Here is a 7939-nt window from a genome sequence, read left to right as displayed (position 1 = left end):
AAAAAAAAAAATCTGATACAACTTTCCATCACACACACACAGACACACACACTAGGATTGTTATGATTGCAGTCCCACAATGATTGACAGATCACAAGTTTGTGTGGGAAGGTATAAATAAAATGAATAAAATAAATCAATCAATCAAAACATCACTGCAGTCATGTTGCTACATAAGTGTAATTACAGTAACAATATGAAACTCCCTCCGATAGATGCACAGGTGCTTCAGAGATAAAACCCTTTCTAACCGCTGCAGAGACCTGTTACTCCTCTGCAGCAGAGCCTCCATCTTGGCAGTATATTTCAACACAAAAATAATTTGCAGTATTGGTGGAATGCCTGAGGGATTGTGTAAATTGTTGATGACTTCACATAGGCCTAGTTATAATTACTAACATTAACAATGGATCCAGTCAATTACAGTTTTTTTGATTGCTTAAGCACTATTTTTAAAAACTGCACACAAATGAAACACTCTTGCAAAAACTATCCACTAATTTATTTATTTTTTTAAACTTATTTTGGACTTGAGTGCTTAAAGCACAAGGCTGAATCCCATTTCTCCATCTTACCCCTACCCCTTGGCCCTTGAAACCAAGGGCAAGGGCTAGGGGTGAAAACATACCCCTATGAAATGGGACACAACTTGGTTACATCCCCATACAGTATTGATCGCAAACTTTCAAGATGCCGTCTCTGTCTGTCAAATGCTTGGGTTTTGTGTCATATGCATTTATATATTTATACACCCCTTTATCTTAGCCCTAGCCCTCGTTCAAAAAGAGTATTGGGACAGCACTAGGTCTTGCGTGAACACGCAAAACAAGATATAGTAAGATAAAGAAATGAGATTCAGCCTATCTTTTGCCAAAATGCAACTTTTTTGTGTAAGTACCCGATTCAATTTTTTTGTTTAAAAGCATATTTGGGACGGACACTTTTAAGATTTATCATATTTTCATTTTTCAGTCAAATGGCCTTTTGAATGGCAGTCCTAGGGGCACTTTTACACTAGCGTCAAAATAGCTATTTTTAAAGCACTAAGTAAGCTCGACACAACTTCGGAACTTTGCTCGAAGTATCACCGGGGGCTCTACATGTGAACTCATCATTGAGAACATTGTTTGTGTACACAGAGTTGACTAAAAAGAAGGTTTTGAACAAATTGCTGTAGCTGTTGTACTTCCGGTCGGCGTCTGTCGAGCAAGTAAAATAATAGTTGAGGGAGGAGAGTAAAGATGGAAAGCTCCTAAAGCTTAGTTCCTTATAAATGCATGGATAATTTGTTGTTTTGTTGTTAGTGAAAAACCTTGTAGTTGAAAAAGGAGCCTCATATAAGAATGATTTATTTGTTTGTTTGCATTTGGAGATTGTCTATTTTTGACCGGGAAAATGGCGTAAACAACAACTGCTAACTTGAGTTGTTCATAACCTTCTTTTTAGTAAACTCTTTGAACAAAAACAGTGTTCTACATGCTGAGTTCATGTTTATATCCCCTAGTAATACTTCAATCAAAGTCTCATGTTGTGTCGGGCCTTCTTAGTGTTTTAAAAATAGCTATTTTGAGGCTACTGTAAAAGTGCCCCCAGAATTCCCATTCAAAAGGCCATTTGACCGAAAAACAAGAATACAGTGAATCTTAAAAGTTACGCTTCCATCCTAAATATGCTTTTAAACAAAAGTTTGACTCGGGTACATTCACAAAAAGACCCTATTTTGCATTTCGGCGAGAGTTACACTTTAAGCACTATTTTGAAAACGGGCCTGTTTTTCAAACCTCAAAAACTTTTAACAATTATACTTCTCAATGATTACTAGTGAGTACTGTAAATGAAGTACAAAGAGAAAGTGCAAATATACAATAAGTTTACCAAACACTACAGACTAATGCTGCAGACTGAGGAAAATATAATTAATTATAATTGTCTCCATATACCCAAATCAGTCAACATGTTGGAGCCATTTCATTGGTTGATTAGTGTGTGATGCTGGAGGCGTACAAGTTTATTTAAATGTGGCCTAATTGGGTCAGCTGTGTTGCGCACAGCAAGGTCACAGTTTTTTGACGTGGTTAAGTGTGGGATGATGATTAGAAGAAGACCAGTTATGTTTGATTAGTTTTTGTTTACTTAAATAAACGGATTGTAATATCCAATTTAAGATTGAAACTCGTGGACAGCAAGTGACTAATTGACAATTCTTATTACCAAACACGCACTTACACAGAAGCCACACGTCAATTTCCGACCAAAAACAAAGGAACAAATGTGCGCCAACACAACATGTCAACATGGAGAACCACAACATACATGTCCCAGTTTTCATTCTACAGTACTGGGCATAACCCTGTTTGCTGTAAAATATAAAATACTGCCAATACTCCAGTACAGGTTACAATCACAGTAAAAAAAACTGAAAACTAAAAAAAAAGATATAAAAAACGTAAATACAGTACAGACAATACTAGACTTACCTGCGGCATTTTGGTAGTGCTCAAACCTGATTTGTGTGTCTACAATTAGGCATCCATGTGTTTGCACACCTGATGGCTACAGTGTGTTACACAGTTTGGCTCTTAGGTGTGGTCATTTGACAGTCAGTGCTTTGGAATTGTAAGGAAGTGACATAAAATACTGTACTTCTGTATAAACAAGTGTGGGTTATGTGTTCGTTTAAGGCAAAAGTCCACTGATGTTATGGTTTCGACATATGGTGTTATATTAATGTGTGTGTGCGGTTGGTGAAATCTGATTGTTGCTGCCGGTTGGTAGACACCTATCCCACAATTTCCACACCAGTAGTTAGGCCGAATCAAAATGAATATGACCTATTATCTATCTGTCGAATACGTATCTATCTATCTATCTATCTATCTATCTATCTATCCATCCATCCATCTATCTATTAGACAGACACAAGACAAGGGACTCAGGGAAACACCTGCACAAGTTAGATTCAGCAATGTTCTGCCAGGTGTCCAGAGTTTTCCCGGCGCTCTATGCATGCGCGCCGTGAAGAGTTCAATGTACGGTACACTAAATCCAGATAGGAAAGGATCCACGTGCGGGCAAGGACCTGACCAACAGCAGCAATCCCAGATAATGTGAGGAAAAGTGCCTTGAGCCAGATATCACCAAAAACTGATTAGATTTATACCATACCCACTGTAAAAAGTCTTTCACGGGAAATGCCCATACAACTTTGTTTTAAAAATGTATATTTCTTTCAACAAATTAATTTCCTTAATTTTGCTTTCAGATTAAGTTACAGAAAAAATGAAAAGTTGGGAATGGTGTGGGAACGTGCAATTTTACAATAAAATTGGTTTTGTTGACATGTTACAATATATTGCCTTCCAAAATCGTTTAGGATTATGGCAACATTATTGTCAGGACACGCCCACCGTAAGGATGAACGTGCTGGGCAAGTCTCAGCGGGCGGCTGTACGTGATGATCTGCTGCTGGCCATGTGGTTATTTTCGTGCTTTTGGAGGGCATTTCTTCTCAAAAACATTACGTAAGAACCATTATCGGGTTGAAAGTTAATTGTATTCAAAATTGAACGTTATTTTTCTCTATTCTTTGTCTAACGTTAACCTTAGCAGTTGTGAGGATGCACGAGGGTTTTCAAATGTGCCGAACGTTACGCTCAAATGATTAGCTAACATAAACGGTCTATTTTGAGTCAAAATGCGGTTTCTACACAATATTACACCATGTTTAGTAGATTTCAATAATCAATCAATAATTACTAGCTTTGACTAAACTGTTGCAAGTCATGTGCAGGATTGCTGCTTGTGCCCCTTCCCACTAGTTAGATTAGCTATTACTGGCATGGTAACGTAATGTCCATTTACAGAAGAAAACAAAGGCAAATGCAAGTTTTTCTGTTTCGTAAATATTTTTTTCGGCTTTCAGCATCAGCAAACAGATGTATGTCGTGCAAAATTTTGATCTGAGCATTATGAATTCATATAAGGGTCTAAAGTAGGCTAACATTACAAGAACTGGAACATTTTCTTTTAGTCTAAACAGGTTTGGGTAAATAAAAAAATTTGAACGGAATAGATTACTCAATCTGGTTTTCTGTTCAAACGCAAGTGGTACTTTTTTTGGTAAATTGTTTTCCTTAGGTTATATTAACCATGATTTGTTTCTAGGAGGGGACCATCACATCTACTCCAGGGAGCATTGCTACTCCCCCCACAAAGCTCTGTCTCATTCAGATACATAGTATGTAAGCAATCAAGGGTTTTTTCAATCATGTTTTTGTGTCAAAACTGTTATCATGAGAAATTATGTAATCCAAAACAGTTTAATTGTTGTGTGTGGGGGGGGGGGATCTTGCAGATGTGAGGAGTTGTGGGAAGGTGCAGTTCACTGAATACGTGCATGTTCAGCTGGCGGGACACTCCAAGTATTCTGGAGCTGTCCCTTTAACAGAGGAGGAGGGGTTGGTCAGTGCATCACAAAACTTGTTTATGGAGCTGATAAAGGTGAGGCAAAAGTGGTTAAAAAAATAAGTTTAGGACACACGCAATCAACAAGTTTGTTGTTTGTTTTCTTGCTCCGTGGGCATGTGGCAAGTAACTTTGTTTTACAAAAAGTTACAAATGGTTTTCAGCTTATAACACTTTGAAGGTTAAAAAAAGCTCCCAGTTCATTCCCAAAAAATTTGACAGTCCTAAATACATACACTGTCTTATACAGACAGTTTTGGAGTAAGTTTGCATCAACTTTTAAAGCTTCATGTACTATTACACTTAGACTAATATCCAGCATCATTGGTGGGTCTAGAGATGAGAAAGGTCTCCAAAAGCCACAAGCTAATGTAACCTCACACAGTGTCAGGTGATACTTGCACGCACATTTAACACTCGTAAACCAAGGCAAATAAGTCAAGGTAAAACTCTTAAGTTCAACATATGACCATAACGTTTTTATATGATTGTTAAATGACAATAAATAAGAAGGTTTATTATATTCTGTTTGTCTTCATACAGGAAAATGCAGTAGCAGGGGGCATGAGGACCTGAGCTTTGTGCTTGCCATGAAACAGAAAGCCGTGGAGAAGAGAGAGAAACCCGGTGCTTAACATCTCTGCCAGTCTGGCCAGAGCATGCTGCTGTTGTCCTCAGGGTGACACGCGTGCTGAATCTCCAGGATCCATGCAAAGTTTGAGAAACTTATGAGGTATTTTTTTGGTGGGACTTGATGCACTGCGCCCAAAACCAACCTACATGTCACAGCTCAAAAACATGCTTCTTGAAGTGAAACGTGATCGTTGGCCTTGCACTGAAGACTGTTTCATTTTTTCTGGTCAAGGATGTTACATTTTTCTGGGCCTAATGAGGGTATTCTGGAATTGTATCTGAAGGCCTTTCAAGCACTTTTTGGGTCCAAAACTTACTTCTGTGATCATTTCTGTTCATGAACATTTTTCTGTTATTTTAAAATGATTTAACTGATGTACTTGCTGAAATACAAGCTATTGTGTCAAGCTACAGTCAGTAAACTGAGATCACATGTTCTAGTAGGAAAAGGAAAATCTGCTAATTTAAAACAATGATGTCAAATGATGCATTGACTGTTAAGCCGTGATGTTTCAAATGGTCAAATGTGTCAAGATTATAATATGATAATATATGTTTAATAAAGCTGGAATCAAATATTCTCGTTTCTTTGGTAAATGTATGCCAATGCTAACTAGTTATTTTAAGTAAATTGCACTTGTAAAACAGAAATCAAGAATTTGTCAACATTTAACAAAAAATCAAGTGAGGATTTAAATTTATGGTTAAACTAATATTTTTGTTTTTGTAGACTTTACATAATAATTAGCATATACAAAAATGTTTATTACTGAGTTTTACCTACTTAAAAAACATGATGTTCACTAAACTAACAAAAAGTGGGGAAAATGTTGTCTTAATTTATTAAGTTATATCTGAATAATTTTGAATGGGCAACAAACTGCCAGGGGAGACTGTATGCCGTGAGTGTGATTTAATTGAAAGTGAATAGGAAAATAAGGAAACGTGGGAGACTGAATGGGTTTTTGTAGGATAGAAAAAGGTTACTAGCCAGTCTCTCTAAAGATGTCTTTTAGATAATGACCGATACATCCGACCAATAAGAGTAGTGGATGTTTTACGTGATTTGTAATGGTGCCATTTTGGTATGCTTGGATTATTCCAGGTGTGATAAACCACAAACGAACCAAACTGACCAAGAGCAAATCGCTCCAAGTTTACAAAATCACCAACTGATTCGGACCAAAGGTAAACGAACTACAGGTGTGAAAGCTCATCCCTGAGAGGGGATACGCTAAAAAAGATCATAATGATCAAGGACGCGGACACAAATAATGCAGGCGCAGCCTTGGCATGAAGCATCTAGACACAAAGAGAAGGAGGTGTGTCAGGTTAAGACCCTGAGTAGTTGTGGGTTCTTTGCACCTGCTCAAGAGCAACTTGACAGGCCACCTACTGGATGAATTGGCACTCTCCAGAGCTACCACTGCCAGCACCATACTTTTTGGCTGTATGAACCAGCTATTCTCTAGTTCCAAACCAACTCCCTACTGACTGAAGCTACTACGCCGCCAAACTAGACCAAAGAGGGAGTCTTCACAGTCATTTCAGACTTGCCCAAGGCACAGCAAAGGCTTCTTTATTAAATAAAACTCTCAGCATGCAACGGCCATTTCTGTTCATATCAATCTTTTTGTCTGGGAGGCTAAAGATTATGCACACACACCCACATGAGGGGAATTATTGGGAAATTAACTCAGTGTCTGGGCCTCTGATTCATTTTACAGGAGCAGAGAGAAACGATAATGACAGAACATGTGGAAACAGGAAGTAAGTAGAGAGACGTGATTGATAGACAGTGTGAGCTTTCATTTATAATTTGCGTTTTAATATTTTCTGCCCTCTGGACTGGTGTTCACTTTGACCTCTGGATACATTCTAAATGTGCTACTGTAGTAAATAAGAAAAGATAAATCTTTGTTGTCAGTTCACACAAAAAAATGTTGTGGCATTGTCTGCTCCAACAATCATCAGATAACGTTAGTTAAAAAAAAAAAAAAAATCTGATACAACTTTCCATCACACACACACAGACCACACACACTAGGATGGTTATGATTGCAGTCCCACAATGATTGACAGATCACAAGTTTGTGTGGGAAGGTATTAATAAAAGAAATAAAATAAATCAATCAATCAAACATCACTGCAGTCATGTTGCTACATACGTGTAATTACAGTAACAATATGAAATCCTCCGATAGATGCACAGGTGCTTCAGAGATAAAACCCTTTCAACCGCTGCAGAGACCTTGTTACTCCTCTGCAGCAGAGCCTCCATCTTGGCAAGTATATTTTCAACACAAAAATAATTGCAGTATTGGTGGAATGCACCTGAGGGATTGTGTAAATGTTGATGACTTCACATAGGCCTAGTTATAATTACTAACATTACACAACAATGGATCCAGTCAATTACAGTTTTTTTGATTGCTTAAGCATATTTTTAAAAACATGCACACACAAATGAACACTCTTGCCAAAACTATCCACTAATTTATTTATTTTTTTAAATCTTAGTGTTTGCGACGCTGACAGATCATTCAGAATCAAGACATTGACAGTAACAGGCACAGCAACATTAGGGTGGAAATTTTGGATGCAATATTGTTCCAGAACTGTGATCAGATATCACTAAGAACTGATAAAGCCTAGATACCATACCACAGTTTTTAGGCTGCACAATAGCTTCCGGATAGGATGGATGGGAAAAGGCCTCTGTAGAGGCACAGCTTACGCTTTGAAGGCTGATCTTAAAGGTGCTCTAAGCGATGGCACATACAATCCCTGACAAAAGTCTTGTCGCTTATCTATTTTGTAGAAACACCTGCTACTAACCTGA

This window comes from Etheostoma spectabile, chromosome 10 (genome assembly GCF_008692095.1).
Source record: "Etheostoma spectabile isolate EspeVRDwgs_2016 chromosome 10, UIUC_Espe_1.0, whole genome shotgun sequence".
NCBI lineage: Eukaryota > Metazoa > Chordata > Actinopteri > Perciformes > Percidae > Etheostoma > Etheostoma spectabile.
Note: the sequence above shows the minus strand (reverse complement) of the source record.